Source organism: Odocoileus virginianus, chromosome 30, assembly GCF_023699985.2.
Source record: "Odocoileus virginianus isolate 20LAN1187 ecotype Illinois chromosome 30, Ovbor_1.2, whole genome shotgun sequence".
NCBI classification, from domain to species: Eukaryota; Metazoa; Chordata; class Mammalia; order Artiodactyla; family Cervidae; genus Odocoileus; species Odocoileus virginianus.
Window position 1 is genome coordinate 12,126,591 of NC_069703.1, and position 17,206 is coordinate 12,143,796.

Here is a 17,206-nt window from a genome sequence, read left to right on the forward strand (position 1 = left end):
GGGGAATATCTAACCCTGAAAGGTGATCAGAAGTTAGATCAAAGACAGGGTGGGAGGGGAGTGGTAAGGAAGAAGAGCCCTTCTGCTTCCGTGTGGCCGGGATATGGTGAGTTATAAGACTGCACAGCTAAGAGAGGGTCAGATAGTGAAAGGCCTTATAAACCAGAATAAAGACTCGGGGAGTCTGAGTACTTTAAGCAGGGGAGTGACATGATCAGATTTGCTGTTTAGAAAGAGCACTTTGTCTGCAGTAGAGAGAATGAATTGGAAAGCAGCGTAGTGAAAGGTGGGGAGAGCAGTTAAAGGCAGTTGCAGAAGTCCAGACAAGAGCCAATGGCAGCTTGGCTTACAGACTTGACAGTGAAAATGGAGAGAAGCAGGCGGATTCAAGGAGCCAAACCTCCACCTTCCCTCAATTGCATGAAGGGGAATGATACACTACAGCGGGGAGGGGATGTGACATTTTGTCTAACGTCCTTCAAGTAGGAATAATCATCTCACATTTTCTCTTAGAATACCATCTCCTGTTCATCTTCTTCACTTAAATTCTTAGTAATTGAAAGAAATAAGAAATCTATCATTTATTTTGAACCCAGAAAGATCAGACAGTTCTCCTGGCTGATACAAACGATTCATTTTGTAATCATCCAGCATGTATTTTCCAGAGGACCTGCACAGCCACTGTTTCACTCCTGGCACGTGTTCATCAGTCCACTTTCTCAAAGTGAATGAGTGAGCAAATGGCAATCAATGTTCCCAATAAAAGTTTTAGGAGATAATTACAGTGATGGGAAATGTAGTCATTACAATAGTCATGCTGGGTTTGTTGTGATGCTAGTAATCACACCAAGTTTTCTGATTTCATGTAAATTGCAGGTACCTTTACTCCTGTAGGAATCTCTATTAATAGATAATATCATTAAGCTAATAGCTACTTGAAGTATAATTTTAAAAATTTAAGTGATCTAAGCCAGATATTTTAAAACACTATGACATCCTAACAAATACGAACCAAAAAATAAACTTTATCACATTTAAGGAAATTATTTTTAAAGAGAGACATCTGCAATTTACCCACTAAAATACAGAATTATACTTCATGGACTGACTATGTACCTTTTTTCAATTACCCAACAAAATAGAAAGTCCAAATGTTCACTATCTGAGCTCCTGTTTATTGCTACTGGGTGAATGGTTATATATGCACACTACAGTTATGGAATATAGAAAGGTATGCCACTGTTTATTTGTTTATTCAAGAGATATTTACTAGGTACTTACCCTATGCCCAACACTATGGTAGGCACTAATGATAGGCCAGAGGGGTAACATATTCAAAGAAACATGATACCGATATATGTGCCAAATATGGAGACGCGTAAGACACTAGAATGCTATAGTGGAAGATGTCCTTAATCATGGAGGGCTTCCTAGAGGAGATGATTTTTAAGTTGGCTTTTGGCAAAAAAGTCAAGAGCTTGGCAGACAAATCCAAACAGTAAGGAAATAACTCAGAGGAAAGAAAAAAAAAAGACTTCTCAAGGGTACAGAGGTCCAAAAAGAACAGTGTGATCTGGGAGCTGCAAGGACAGAGCATAAAGAACATTAGAGAAAGGTCAGGTGAAGACTGCTAAGGGCTTGTTAGGCCAGAGGACCGCCATTAGGGTAGGAAAGAAGCATGGATAGATTGTCTTTGACTTACTCTGTAGAAAAAGAAAATCTGTGCAGCTAGGGCACCATTTCTTTAAATTAGTTTATTGCAGTTAATGGTACAGTAACCAAATTGTTCAAATCATTGCATGGAGCAGAGGACTGAAAAATAAGACTGTCCTCAGAAACTTAATATATATCCCCCTTCTCACCTACCTCCCTTACCTTGATAACTCAGACTCAGCCTTCATTCAATCTTTGACTTCAGCATCACTTCCTTAAAAAGTCCTCCTTGATCACTCTGATTGGTCAATAAGCATATCCGTGCTTAGCCCTTTTGAGAGTTGTCTGGTTTGCACAGGATCATGTACAGACTGCTAAAAAGCACCCTGCCCTTTCCTCCCCTCTTTATACACACACAGAGGCACACACACACACACACACACACAGACGCATAACACTCGCCCACACACCAAAAGTGTTGAAAAGCCTCACACTCGCTAGGGGCTTGGTCAGTGTTATCTGGGAAAACCAGACAATTAATTATCTGGCTTAAGTTCAACAGGAAGTAGTTTATCCAATTAACTCTAGCATCATAGTCCTAACTTAAAGTCAGAACACCAGGAATTTCCAGTTGACTGGGAGTGTGGATGAGGGGTGCTGGGGAGGTGGGGAGCAGCAAAGCTGCAGGAGAGACTCTAGGGGGAGGAGCCTTAGTGGAAGGACAGTGGGAGAAAGCAAAGGCACCCCAAGAATAGGGACCCTGCAGAGGATGAAGTAAGAGCTACTGAGAGCTGTCTGATAGCACAGAGCTTGAAGTTCATGTAGAAAATTCCAGAGACAGCCAGTTGCCTGATAAAATAAAAGCCACAGAAGAATTTCCTGTCTGAATCAAGTCTTTTCAGCTTCATCAGGAAGTAGTATCCTGTTTTCATATCATCACATTCCTGCTATCTGTATCGCCCTTCAACTCCTTTGAAGCAGTCCTACCTCCACTGAAGTCTGCAGCCTTCCCGGGGGGAGTTTGCAAATACCTAGAGCCCCACTCAGTCAGGGCAGTACTGCCATCCATATTTAGGGATTTTAATCTTTCCACATAAATCACTCCCTCCAGCTCCTTAATCATGTGTGACAACTTGCAGTGACTGCATCTCATTCTCTGATTTCCCTGAAAGGTCTTGAAAGCTAAGCAGGGTTAAGCTGAGTCAGTAACTTAGATGGAAGAGGCAAGAACCACACAGGAAATGCACAAAATGAGTCAATAGTCAGCACATGTCTCTCTGAAGTCCGCCTCTCACCATCTGGAAGAGGGGCTCCCTGGGTCTAGAAGCCCACTGTTTTCCAAATGGTAAGGTCAGTCTGTGAGCATCACAGCACACTCTCCTAGCTTGTAGAAACTGAAAGCTGGACCAGGATCCCAAAATCCCTTTAAGCTTTGCCATGTGCAGTGCTTATGCTCCCAACTTCCTTCAAGAGGCAGACTGTCCTAATTAAAGCAACATCAGAACCAGTGAGGTTGGTATGGCAGGAAGACTTTAAACCTACCTAAAAGGAATTCTGGACTTCATCAAGATTCCCAGGCCATCACTTCAGGAACGAGGCTAGGTTCCAGCCCCTTATTGTTCTGAACTGAACATTACGGTAGCCTCATACTTCCTTTTCTATTAAACAGAGCCTCTTGGTGATAACACATGCTTCCTTTGCCTCTGAATGTGATGTTAAGATCCCTGTAATTCTGTGTATTTACTTGATCTACTGATCCAGGACATGAGAGGTCTGCAAGTGCCAATTCTAATAAGAAGAAGTAACATTTACCCAAATGCTTAATCATAACCAGCACTCTTCTAAGCACTTGGCTTATAAAAACTTTTCTTAAACTTCTCAACAACTCTATATGGAGATGAGAAATTGAGACACAGAGAGGTTAATGAACTTGCCAAAAGCCACACAGAGAAAAAGAAGCAACACTGGGATTTGAACACAGCTAGTATGATCCCGGAGAAGGCAATGGCAACCCACTCCAGTACTCTTGTGTGGAAAATCCCATGGACTGAGGAGCCTGGTAGGCTGCAGTCCATGGGGTCACTGGGAGTCGGACACGACTGAGCGACTTCACTTTCACTTTTCACTTTCATGCATTGGAGAAGGAAATGGCAACCCACTCCAGTATTCTTGCCTGGAGAATCCCAGGGACGGGGGACCCTGGTGGGCTGCGGTCTATGGGGTCACACAGAGTCCAACACGACTGAAGCTACTTAGCAGCAGCAGCAGCAGTATGATCCCAGTGGAGAAGGAAATGGCAACCCATTCCAGTATTGTTACCTGGAAAATTCCATGAACGGAGGAACCTGGCAGGCTTCAGTCCATGGAGCCGCACAGAATTGGATGTGACTGAGAAACTGAGTATGGACACATGCAGTAAGATCCCAAAGCCTGTGGGCATGATGCTCCTGTTCTACCTAGACCCTCTGGTACTACTCACTTTAAGAGGAAGAGGTTTCTTCCTCTTAAAGAAATTATTGTTCAGTAGCTCAGTCGTGTCCAACTCTGCAACCCCATGGACATCTGCATGCCAGGCATTCCTGTCCTTCACCATCTCCTGGAGCTTGCTCAAACTCACGTCCATTGAGTCAGTGATGCCATCCAACCAACTCATCCTCTGTTGTCCCCTTAAAGAAATAAGTTCTTATTATACTCCCAATTTTCATTAACCTCTGTCTGTCTCAGTTTCTCATCTGCCTTTAGGGTGGTTCAGAAATTTAAGATGAGTTATTATGAGCAAAGTGCTTAGAAGAAGTGTAGTCATAAGAAAATGAAGTAAATTGCCCAAGGTCACACAGACGTCAGAGGCAGTGCCTAAGACATAGGCGCATGGCAGGCAGCCTGACCCAGAGGCTGAGCTCCAGTCACCAGGCCACTGCCTCCCGGCTGCCCTGGAAGGAGCAGTGGGGAGGAGACAGATTATAGATGCAAGAAATACCAGGAGCAACTAGGGAAGCAGGGCTGCTTGGAAGCAGCACCAGGGGAGGGGTTGGTGAGCACAGTAGCAGGTGAATCTTAGAAAGATTTGAGTTTTTCTTCTGCCGAGATCAGAGGGAAAGAATAGAAATGGCGTGAGCACACAGAGTGTTCTAGCAAGACAAGGGAGGCTAGCTTGTGTCCCCTAGGTCTCATTTTCTTGTGGAATTATACAGAGCGAAATAAGCCAGAAAGATAAAGACCATTACAGTATACTAACACATATATATGGAATTTAGAAAGATGGTAACGATAACCCTATATGCAAAAAAAGAAAAAGAGACTCAGATGTATAGAACAGACTTGTGGACTCTGTGGGAGAAGGCGAGGGTGGGATGTTTCAAGAGAACAGCATCGAAACATGTATATCTAGGGTGAAACAGATCATCAGCCCAGGTTGGATGCATGAGACAAGTGCTCGGGCCTGGTGCACTGGGAAGACCCAGAGGGATGGGGTGGAGAGGGAGGTGGGAGGGGGGACTGGGATGGGGAATACATGTAAATCCAAGGCTAATTCATTTCAATGTATGACAAAAACCACTGCAATGTTGTAAAGTAATTAGCCTCCAACTAATAAAAATAAATGGAAAAAAAAAAAAGAACAAAGGTATCTGCCCCCGTCTCTAACCCTGGAGGGGTTGTACGGTAGCTACAGCTTAAGACTCTGGCCTGTCTGAAACAGCTGATGGGCTGGGCTCCCCTGCGAGTGAATGCAAGCCAGGCTCAGCAGCTCTGGGGCCCTTTCTGAGTTTCTGTGGACTTCATAGTGAAACCAATTTGCCCTGATTTTGTAATTTTCTCTAGCAAGGGCTGAAAGTGCAGGAGAAGGATCAAAGAAAATGACTGAAGTTCTGTCCTTACTATTAGGGACTGCTTGCAAACCCATAGATGTCCCAGGATGTTAAAAAAATGATGCAGCTTCCTCCAAAGAGGGAAAGGTTGAGGGCTGATTACCCATACCAGGAAAGGCCAAGGTGTCCTGTACCTAGAGTGTAGCCTGTGGTTACACCATAGAGACACAGGCATCAAGCGCCGGTTCAGTTCCTATCAGTGCTTCTTGCTAGCTGGTGACCTTGGATAAGTTCCTGAGCCTCTCTATGTCTGTTGTTTTTTTTTAACCTGTAAAAGGAGGTATTACTTGAGCATACTTCGTCAGGTTGTAGTAAGCATTAAATAAAACATATAAAGCACTTAGCACAACGTCTGAGACATAATAAGAGGTCAATAAATGTTAACTTTTATTAAGGCTCAAACAAGGATTTCACTGGTGCTGCTAGCTGCTTAGTGTCCTCACTGATCAGCATTCACTACTAGAAGCATGGCATCTCATGCATATACATGTGAACACTCTCATGTGAGAGACTAGAATCTCCAAGCCCTCAGTGGTGGCTTTAAATTGTCCAGCTGTGCTGACTAGTTCTTGTTTTCAGATATAAACAAAGCAGTGGGGTAATGGACGATGAGTTTGCTCCTAGGGAAAGTAGCCAACTGTTTCCTATTTAATGCCAATAAGACCTTGACCTTTCCTGCTTTCTATGTCAGCCGTCCTCTCACAAAGCAAATCCAGACCACAAGTCTAGCCAGAGAGTCGATATTAAATTAAACCTAGAATTTTAAAACATTGCCCAGGTCTTCCTCAACAATTACAATCCGTTTTAAGCATTAGATTTTCTGTGCAGGCTCCCGAAGACCTGCAGAATAGACCTGGTATTGTTATTTCTTCTTCTAAATCTCTATAGTCTATTCAGCATCATTGCTTTTTATATTCTCTCAGGTGTAAGTAATGCATGTTTGCCTGGGATTGGGTTCTTTTTCTGCATAAACAAAAAGATTTTCTTAAAAATGTGATTAGAATACAAATGCCTTACCCCCTTAGATGTGTTAAATAGCTACATTCTAAACTTGCTAAGAACTTCCTTTTCATGAAGAAGAAGTGTTTTGTTTTGTTTTTTCCCTTTTCTGGAAAATATAAGTAATAAAATACAGAAGCCTAATGACTAAGTATATCAATATTCCTTTCTCCAAATTCTTGTGTTGATTTGTGTTCTATTCAAGGCCGTGCCTCTGATTGTTGCATTTGTCACTGTTTTATTCCTCATTTGGGCAGGAATATCTTTTGGCTTCCCTGGTTGGTCAGATTGTAAAGAATCTGCCTGCAGTGCTATTCGATCCCTGGGTCTGGAAGATCCCCTGGAGGAGGGAATGGCAACCCACAGCAGTATTCTTTCCTAGAGAATCCCATGGACAGAGCTGAGTGACTAACACCTTTTTCAGCATTTGCTTCTCCTACACTGCCTAAGAAGCATCTAAAAGTAGAGAAGTGATCCAATAAAAACATTCTGATTAACTGAAAATACTTTTTGTTTAATTAATTCATGTACATCAGGGACCCAGGCAGGTAACCGAATACTGAAGCAGGCTAGGTATGCGACAATATGGTGTGGTGGGGACTGGGTCTATAGGAAACAAGCAGGACCCATCTAAGGGGACAACTGGGATTCAGCTCTACATCAGTGATGCTGAGTGATGCTTGTCATGTAGCCGTGTAGACCCTGCATTGCTAGATATTTCAACTTTCAGACAGACGATAAAATCTCCCAAATTTTACATAAGAGCAACCAATTTAAAAAATAAAAATAATAATACAATGGAGGCCCAATATCACACATCTGTGGACCAGGTTCAGCCCAGGCCCAACAACTGATAATATCTTAAGTTAAAGGAAATGCCTATCTATCCTTGACACCAGATCCGCCTGCAAGCAGCTTGGTGACCCCAGCCTACAGTCCTATCCTCTGCCTATTGCCAGTCACAACTGGCCTGGTTCTCACAGCCAGACTCCTCCTTGAGTCACTACCGAACAAAACAAGCCGCATTCACACAGCCCGCTGAGCCTTTTGACAGTGTTGTACAAAACTGAAAAGATGGTAATTGGTAGAGAAGGTGTCCAGGTTAAATATTATTGTGACAAACCTTTTTAAAAAGACCTGGATGAATGTTCATGATTTTAACACAGCCCCAGCAAAGCTACCTGAAGAAATGACATGGCTAATCAAGTGTCACCCTTCAGAAGTCAGTGGATTGTCTGTATCAGAAAGGCAGGAAGGGTCAGAAGGAACAGTCTGTTCTCCCCTATTCTCATCAACTCCAAATTAGATGATAAATAGCAAAGATTTCTACCTTCCTATGAAGCTCAAAAACAAGTTCTTGCTTTTTTAAAACAGAAGAGTATTTAACTCAATAATAGGTTTGTAGTCTTGTCAGAATATAAAAATCTTCCTTTGGCATAAAACTCTGATTTCACCTATCACCAGGAACCTCAGTAAGATTTAGTACTTTTTTCTAAAATAAAGCACTACTGAAGGATTCCTGATGGATCCTACATCATTTCTTTCCCCAGCACCTAGCATAATACCAGTCACAGAATACAGACTTGATAAATGTTTATTTAATGAATTAATTAATGATGGAATGATTGAATTCAATCCATGCCTCAAATGGGCTTGCTTTATAGAAAGGCACTGGGGGAGGGGGTAGAAAAGAAACAGGGCAAAGATCAGCATCTTTAAATGCAACATGCGGTGCTTTGTCTTTGTTTTTAAAATACTTTAGAGAATTGGGTGGTAATTTATCTAATTCACTCTGTCAGGAAGAATCTGAAGACGCAATCTCTGCCTCCCCGCTAAATCTTAGCATGTGCTGATTTCAGGTGGCTCCAGAAGTGAAGCTGAAACAATTAATTGCACTATTAAATAAACACTTTATGTTCCCTGAAAAATCTTTAACAAAAGCCCGTGTCAGAAAGGAAAAGATGCTGAGACATCAGAATCATGAAAGAGACATTACATTTCTTTCTGCCTGCAGCCCTGAGGATTCCAGTGTCTGCTCCCCAGATCTGCAAAGTTCACAGTTCTTTAACATGACACTGAGCTTGACAGAGAAATTGCAGGTACTTGAGTGTGTATCTGCATTGCAACAGATGTCAGCATCACGTTTGGAAGGAAATTGAATTACAGATGGAAGGATCCTGGGAGCTGAGAGCATCTGTTATAGGAATCTGGATTTGAAAGAATACATTTGAAAAATAAGTCTCTTCAACTTCCGAATGAACTAAAATTGTTCATGATTTCTACTGCCATTCTCCCTCCCCTCTCTCTCTCTCTCTCTCTGCTTGTAGAAGGAATGAGAAAAGATTGAAATTATTCCACTTTGTCAAGATGGAGAATATTATTAGGAAACATTTCAGAGAATAATGCATGCTTTTCCATCAGTAGTGGAATGCCAATTAGAAATGTTAGAATATCTCAAAGATTTTCTTCGAAGAATCCTAATATCCCTGCCTAATGAAAAGCACCATGTTGTCTGGGAATTTTTAGAAGTGATCTATTGTGCTGTGTTGGGGGCTTCCCTGGAGGCTCAGCATTAGTAAAGAACCCTGCAGTGCCGGAGACACAGGAGGTGCGGGTTCGATCCCTCAGTCAGGAAGATCCCCTGGAGGAGGGCATGGCAACCCACTCCAGTATTCTTGCCTGGAGAATCCCAGGGACAGAGGGGCCTGGCGGGCTACAGTCCACAGAGTTACGAGGAGTCAGACACGATGAAGCGACTGAGCATGCGCACAGACGCATCCTGCCTGGTCGGCGCACAATGCCTAGAACCTGCTTGCGACCATTTTTATTGCCATTGTCCATTTTGTTTTAGCTCCTGTGAGAAACAACCAATCAATCCAGGTAGTTACTACTGTTTTATTCAGCAGAGACGCCTCTCTTTGAGCAAAGAGTTCTCAGAGGAGAGTTCACGGCTCTAAGTAAAATCATTCCTGATAAACATGCTTCTTAAACGACACACGAGACACAGCTTGCTCCTTCCAAGTTGTGTTCCGACAGTGGCTCACCTCACACCCGACAGGACCTGTTACCGTTGTGTGGGCCGCGGGCCTTGGAGGAAATGACAGAGCACACGCTCATTTCCACACAGGTCTGAACAGTGACTTCCAGGCGCTCACACCCTGCAGTTTCCCCCGCTTCATCCCCACTTGTGAAAGACACGTGATTTAGAGATTCTCATCCGAGGGACAGCGATAATCTGCGAACTCTTCGTATCACCCTGGAGACCAGCTCATGCCTAGACCAGGATAACTGTGCCCAAGTGCCCTTAGGCCCTGGGAGGACTTTTCATTCTGGCCTGTCCACCCCCGCCGCCACCACCAGGAGCTTCAGTGTCCTCTCAAATCTCCTGGAGATCCAAGCTCCTTCCCTGTCGCCCTCAGGGTTCTTCCCACACCATTTAGTGCTGACGTAAGCTTTTCACCAATCAAAAGTGGGCGAAGGGGAATGAAAGGAAAGTGGAAGGCTTTATCCCAAAATAGAAAGCGATTAAGCAAGGATAGATCTGTACCAAGGCAGGATAGTTCTGAGACCAGAGGTGGTGGCTTAAATGTGGCCGTGCAATGTTTTGTCGCTCAGCTGTGTCCAACTCTTTGCGACCCCAGGAACTGTAGCCTGCCAAGCTCCTCTGTCCACGGGGATTCTCCAGACCAGAATACTGGAGTGGGTTGCTATTTCCTCCTCCAGGGAATCTTCCCAACCCAGGGATCAAACCCAGGTCTCCCGCATTGCAGGCAGATTTTTTACTGTCTGAGCCACTTGTAAATGGCCCAGTGGAGATCATTGGAACTTGGAGCTGGGGTCAATTAGCCTTAAAAAGAAAATGTATGCCTCTTTTTACTGGACCTTAGAAAAGCCTCTCCAATTGCTTGGAGGCGTCTCCTGAGTTGGGAATCATTTGGGTGCGTCATATGCTGCTTTCCCGCCACCTTCACTCTAATCATGATGAATGTGATGGTGTGGGCACATCTGGCTGCAGACAGGAGTGTGAGGCAGCCACATCTGGAGTCTGGCATTATTTCATCTCTAATTTAATAGCTGCCTTCCCGGTTCTGAAGCTGACAAAGGACTTGAGCATAGAAAAATGAAAGGAGGATCACTAAACTTTGTTGGCTTCCAAGCCCTTGCTCTTGCCTTGGGGAAATTTATAACCTATTCCACTGAAGACTGCTCAAGTGACAGTCATAACTCAATAACCGTGCTCACAAGATTTTCCAAAGAGTGACATTCTTACTGATATTCCTTCAACCTGTGGTTTGGGTCGGACCTATACTGTGGAAATTCCCCTTTAGGCCAAGGGCATGAGGTCATCAGTTCCCTAAAGAAAAACAACCCATTCCCACTTTCAGACTTCACAATCCATTTTTATTTTCTTTGTCTTCATTAACCTTGTTGATTCTCTCACTTCCTTGCACTGTCCCAAAATCATCATTTATTTTATTTATTTATTTAAGTTTTGTTTGGGGTATTTTTTTTTTAGGATGGCCTCAAAATATCTCTGGTAAAATTTTTCTTCGAGTTGCTGCCAGTTAGAATAACATTCTCTTCACCTTCTCTTTTTTGAATAACATTATTTCATAGGCATGTCTTGAACTTCACATATCAACCCTTCATTTTAGGCCTTTTTTTCTCCATGTTTACAGTTTAACTTCAGAATCTTCGCACAGAGTTTGGTGGACCAAAGAAATTCACTGTAAGACTCAGGGCCTCTATTTATTTTTGAAATAGAATTCTTATATGGATCTAATGTGACTTTATTAAAATATCAAAATATAAAGTAAAATACTATGTAACTGCTCCTTGTACAATAATCTTCAATAAATGAATTTAGCTCATACACCTATAGAAAATAGCAAGGATAGTTATTCAACCACAGAATTGACTGAATAACAAAAGACATTACCTGACAATCTGAGACTTTGAAAAATTCTACCCCTTTGGAATCATCTCATGAGCTCATGCCTGCATGTGAGCGCCGTCACCTTGGTCGTGTCCAACTCTTCGCAACCCTAGGGACTGTAGCCCACCAGGCTCCTCTGGCCACGGGATTCACCAGGCAAGAATACTGGAGTGAGTTGCCATGCCCTCCTCCAGCAGATCTTCCCAACCCATGGATGGAGCCCATGCCTCCTGGGTCTCCTGCATTGCACTGTGAATTCTTTACCCCTGAGTCACAAGGGAAGCCGCAGTGAGCTTATACTACGTGCACAATGTGAGGCAAGATGCTGAAGGGGTGCAAATAGGAACTTGGAGATAATTCTTACCCTCCGAGTCACTCATCATCTAAGAGGAAAAGTAGATAACAATATCTACGTTGACAGTAAACCAAGGCCAGAAAGAACTGGAAGAAGGCTGGGTGAGCCTTGAATAACCAGATTCTAAAGCAGAATGTGTGTCTAATTACCTTTGCTCTAAATCCTGCCCCGGGAGCTAGTAGCCTGCTCTCCAGGTCTGCAGCTAGGATGCCTGACATTATGGCTGGGGAGCATCCACTCCAACGTACTGTAATATTTCCATCTGGAGGAATGCAGGTGAGAGTACTCCTGTGGTCACCCTCACAAAATACAAATGGAGTAGGTGTCACCTTTTCAGCAGTGACACCTGGTCCTGGGGTCAGAGGTGAAAAGTCAAAGACCATGAAGCCAAGTTCCGAGAGTGGGTGAGCGGGTGGAGCAGCGCGGGAACTGCGTCCTCCTCTTGGCACTCCGCCCCCTGGCCCCGGAGGCGGGGCTGCAGGGGTCAGGGTCGCCTGGCTGGTGACCACGGGCCGAGCCAACAGCCCTCTGGTCCCCTTCGGTGACCCTTCAGACTCGGCGAGCCCTCCCGCCCCATTTCCAACAATCCACTTCCGACTACCTTTTTATGACTTTACAACACAGTTTTTCCTCGAATTTTATGGCATTTCATTAAAGCCGCCAGAAGGTGATACTGCCCCTTTTCTAGGAGTGAAATAAATTCAAGTTTTATCGCTTCTGGAAATGCCCGAGCAGCTGTCAGGACATTTGATAGATTTTCTCAATTACAGGACTTGTGGAGCATTTTATACTTACATCTGCACCGAAGCCCAATATAGTAGATGTTCGTCTTGCCTCCTTCTCTTTTATCTCATGCATCTTTTCGCTTTTAATGACCAATTTGTTATTTTTCCTCTTTTATTTCTCCTTACCTCTTTTTTTCTGCATTTTGTTTCTCTTTTTTGCCGTTGGATTTAGATAATGATGTATTTTTCATGCGAACTTACATTATTTGTGAAAGAAAAGGAGAGGAGGGGGGAAACTAACTAGGGTCCATAGAAGAGAAAAGAAGTCAATTAAAATTTAAAAGCAAATCAATTTTCCATGGGGGAATTTACTGTTAATATAAGGCACACTTTGCACATGCAGTATTTATTAATGTGACGTGACATATGTTGATTTTTTTCCTAATGGGATAGAGGCTTTGGAGTGTGTGACTTTTTACACTAATAAGGCTGTTCATTGGTGTTTTTCTTCATTATCAACATAGAGAATATCAGCTTTTAGTGACAACTTCGTGGATTATTCAAAACTGCAGAGCCTTGGTCCCAGTGGATGTTGAATAAATAAAAAAGGCTAATGTATAACAAAGACCATGCCAGTAGAGTGTACCGACAGACTGTGGGTTTGGCGCATAAAATTTATTTCATTGACTTTGAATGTATCATCTTGCGGACAGAGCAGAGACTTCAGAATGTAAGTGGATGATCAAAATGTCTTTTTTTCCTAGAAATGCTTTCACTTAAATAATGTTTTAAAACATTGGAGTCCTTTTGCAAGCATTATCAAGTATAACCTTCCCAGTTATCCTGGAATTTTGACAAGATGAGCGTTATTATCCCAATATAAGAGATGAAGAAACTGAAACTCACAAGGAACCAGTGCTCTGCCCAAGGTCAAAAGCAGAATCTTAACTCCAATCCAGCTCTGATGAATCCCATTGTTTTTCCTCTATTGTTGATCCCACACAGTATCTGACACTCCTAACTAGAAACAGTTGATTCCTCAGTTTCTGTATAGAACACCCTAGTAATTCCTCACAAATACATATGACTTTAAAGGCTTAAAAATGTACTCACACCAGTCTCTCTGAATTTCCCCTCACTCTTTGTAGCATTACCTTGTTTATTTTTTTATAGTTCAAATCACACTGTACAATTGTATTTCTTATTTACTCACCCATTTTTTTATGTTTTTATTATTAAATACTGTGTAACAAACCACTCCCAAGACTTAAAAAAACAAAACCCTACAATTCATTATTTCTCACAAGTCCGTGATGACCAGGCACAGGATGAATGGTTTTTCCGCCTGACATGACATAGCTGAGGTCACTTATGTAGTTTTGTTGAGCCGGGAGCTTGGCTGGGGCTGAAATATCGAAGATGGGCTCTCATCCTCCATGCACTTCCTGTGTGAGGCCTTTCAATGTTTAGTCATGGAGTACCAAGCTTCTAACGACATAGCAGCTGGCTTCCAGAAACAGCATTCCAAGAGCTAAAGCCCCAGTGAGCAATCACTTTTCAAAGTGCGTGCTTGCATCCTGCTAACGTCTTATGACTAAAGCAGTTCACGTGGCCAAATCCAGAGCAATGTGAGAAAGAACTACCTAAAGTTGTGAGCTTCATGTGGGATATGGGAGTCAACACAGAAACACTGTACTCTAGTATTTAGACAGGAAACTACTGGAATGTCAACTGCTTGAGAACAGAAACATTGTCATGCATCCCGCTATAATCCTAGCATTAGAGGAGTTCCTGGCAAACAACAGAAGCTCAATAAATATAAATGCTTATTAAATAAATATTTTTAAATAAATGGATCAATGGATAAGACATCCTATGAACTGACAGATCTTATAAATTTCAACTCCTTTTAGTAAAGTCAACTTTTTATGCCCCTCCAGTTATTACCCATTTTAAAGGGTATTTACTATCCTGATTTCTAACACTATGAACTAGTTTTATCTGTTTCTGAAATGTTATAAATACAGAATCATACAGTATACATATGTCCTTTTCTGTGCCTGGCTTCTTTTGTCAACACTGTATTTGTGAGGTTAATCTGTGTTACTGTATGTTACTGTTATTCATTCTCATTATTGTACAGTATCCCACAGTATGTATTATGGATTCATATAACTATCTATCCTACTGTTCATGGATAGTTGAGTTGTTTCCAAGTTGGAGCTATTATAACAGTGTTATTCTGAACATTCACATTCATGATTTTGGGTGAAAGTGTGCATTTTCACATATAAGTGAAATGGTGAATCATCTACTGAACTTTGGAAGATACTTCTAAACTATTTAGCCTAGTGGTTGTAATGTACCCTTCACCAGCAACATGTGGGTGTTTAAGTGGTTCCACGTCCTCACTAACACTTAAAATTATCTGTCTTTTTCATTTTAGTTTTCTGGAGGTGGATAGAGGTATCACACTGTGCTTTTAATTTGCTTATCCTAGATAACTGATAAAGACAGTTTATTAGTCTGCTATGGCTGTTGTAACAAATTAGCATACATGTGGTGGCTAAAAATAACATAAACGTATTCAGTTATTATTCAAGAGGCCAGAAGGCTGAGATGAAGGTATCAGCAGGGCTATACTCCCTCTGAAGTTTTCAGGGAAAATCTAGTCCTTGATTCTTCCAGTATCTGGTGGCACTCCCTGAATTGTAGCTACATTACTCTCACCTCCCATCTCTGTATGATTTTTCTGTATTTGTCTGTGTTAAAACTCCCTCTGTCTCTCTCATAAGAACACATATACTGATAATTTCATATAGGGCTTACCCAGATAACTTTTGCCATATAAAATGATATTCACAGATTCCAAGGATTAGAAAGTGAATATATCTCGGGGGGGGGGGGCACTTTTCTGCTTATAAATGGGCCCCCTTTAAATTGTATCTCCTGTTTTGTGAAGTTCTTGCTCGAGTCTTTTCTACTGGGAGATCTGCCTTTTTCTTATTGATTTATTAGGTCTTCTTTATTTTCCTGAATACAAATTCTTTGTCAGATGCTTTGCAAATTCTTCTCTCACTTTGTGGCTTGCCTTACTCCTCTAATTGTGCCTAGCTCTAAATTTAGTTTAATCCAATTTATCTCACTTTCTAATAGATTAATAAATAGGTTTGGAGAAGCCCTCTGACTTTTCCAGGATGTGTGTCTAATCAGAGGGAAACGCTTCTGTTCACATACGTGTCCACATTACCAAAGTGTATTAATGGATCAAAGGGAGTTTTCTGAGCTATAAAATTGCAGGGTATTTCTAAATGTTTCCTTAGGCATTTAGAGTTATTTTTTTTTATTAGTATTTATCATATATTTAAAGTTGGCCTTGAAACTAGTACCTCTTTAGAGTTATTTTTTAAATAATAAATTTTTAAAAATTTAATGTGGTATTTCAAAATTGTGGTTGGTTTATTTGCAGAAACTGGCAAGCTGATTCTAAAATTTTATGAAAATTCAAGAGATTCAGAGTAGTCAAAACAATCTTGAAAAGAAAAATGAGTAGAAGGACTCACACTTCCTGATTTCAAAGCTCATGACAAGGCTACAGTAAATAAGCCAGTGTGATGTTGGTGTAGGGATAGATCAGTAGATCAATGGAATAAATCATGAGAGTCCAGAAATAAACTCCCATATCTTGATCAACTGATTTCAATAAGAGTGCCAAGATGATCATTAATAAGGAAAAATAGTCTTTTTCAAAAATAATACTAGGACAAATAAATAAGCACGCAAAAGAATAAAATGAGACCTCTACCTCACACCATATATAAAAATTAACTCAAAGTGAAGTAAAAGTCTAAATGTAAGATCTAAAATCATAAAACTCTAAAACTAGAAAATATAGGAATCAATCATGATATTAGATTTGGTGGTGGTTTCTTACATACAATCACTAGAAGCAAAAGTAACAGAATAAAAAGTAAATAAACTGGACTTTGTCAAAATTTTTTAAATTTGTGCTGCAAAGGACATCATCAAGAAAGTGAAAAGATAGCTGGCAGAATAAGAGAAAATAGTTGCAAACATATAGTTGCTAAGAGACCTGTATCTAGAATATAAAAAGAACACATGCAATTCAATAACTAAAAGACAATTTATTTTTTTTTTCCATTTATTTTTATTAGTTGGAGGCTAATTACTTTACATCATTACAGTAGTTTTTGTCATACATTGAAATGAATTAGCCATGGATTTACATGTATTCCCCATCCCGGTCCCCCCTCCCACCTCCCTCTCCATCCTATTCCTCTGGGTCTTCCCAGTGCACCAGGCCCGAGCACTTGTCTCATGCACCCAACCTGGGCTGGTGATCTGTTTCACCCTAGATAATATACATGTTTCAATGCTGTGAGAACAGCATTAAAAGACAATTTAAAATGGGCACAGAATTTGAATAGACATTTCTCCAAAGAAGATATACAAGTAGCCAATAAACACACGAAAAGGTACTCAAACCATCAGGGAGGTACAAATCAAGACTACAATAAAATACTACTTCATGCCCACTGAGATGGTTAGAACCAAAATGATAAATAAAAATAAGTGCTGTCAAGGATGTGGAGAAAGTAGAACCCTCATACACGGCGATAGAAATATGAAATGGTACAGTTATATGTTTTTC

General features: G+C 41.4%; 1 long non-coding RNA gene across 3 annotated transcripts in view; it reads right to left on the reverse strand.

The window, feature by feature from the left end:
- The window catches only part of LOC139032134 (uncharacterized), a 162,006-nt gene that overhangs the window by 129,773 nt on the left and 15,027 nt on the right, over positions 1-17,206 (reverse strand). Inside the window, exon 1 of one of the 3 annotated variants that reach the window (XR_011484658.1) lies at positions 1,876-2,012. The exons of the other annotated variants lie outside the window; for them this stretch is intronic. This is a non-coding gene — a long non-coding RNA (uncharacterized lncRNA). Of the gene's footprint in view, positions 1-1,875; positions 2,013-17,206 lie in introns of those variants that run through there. 3 annotated transcript variants of the gene reach the window in all.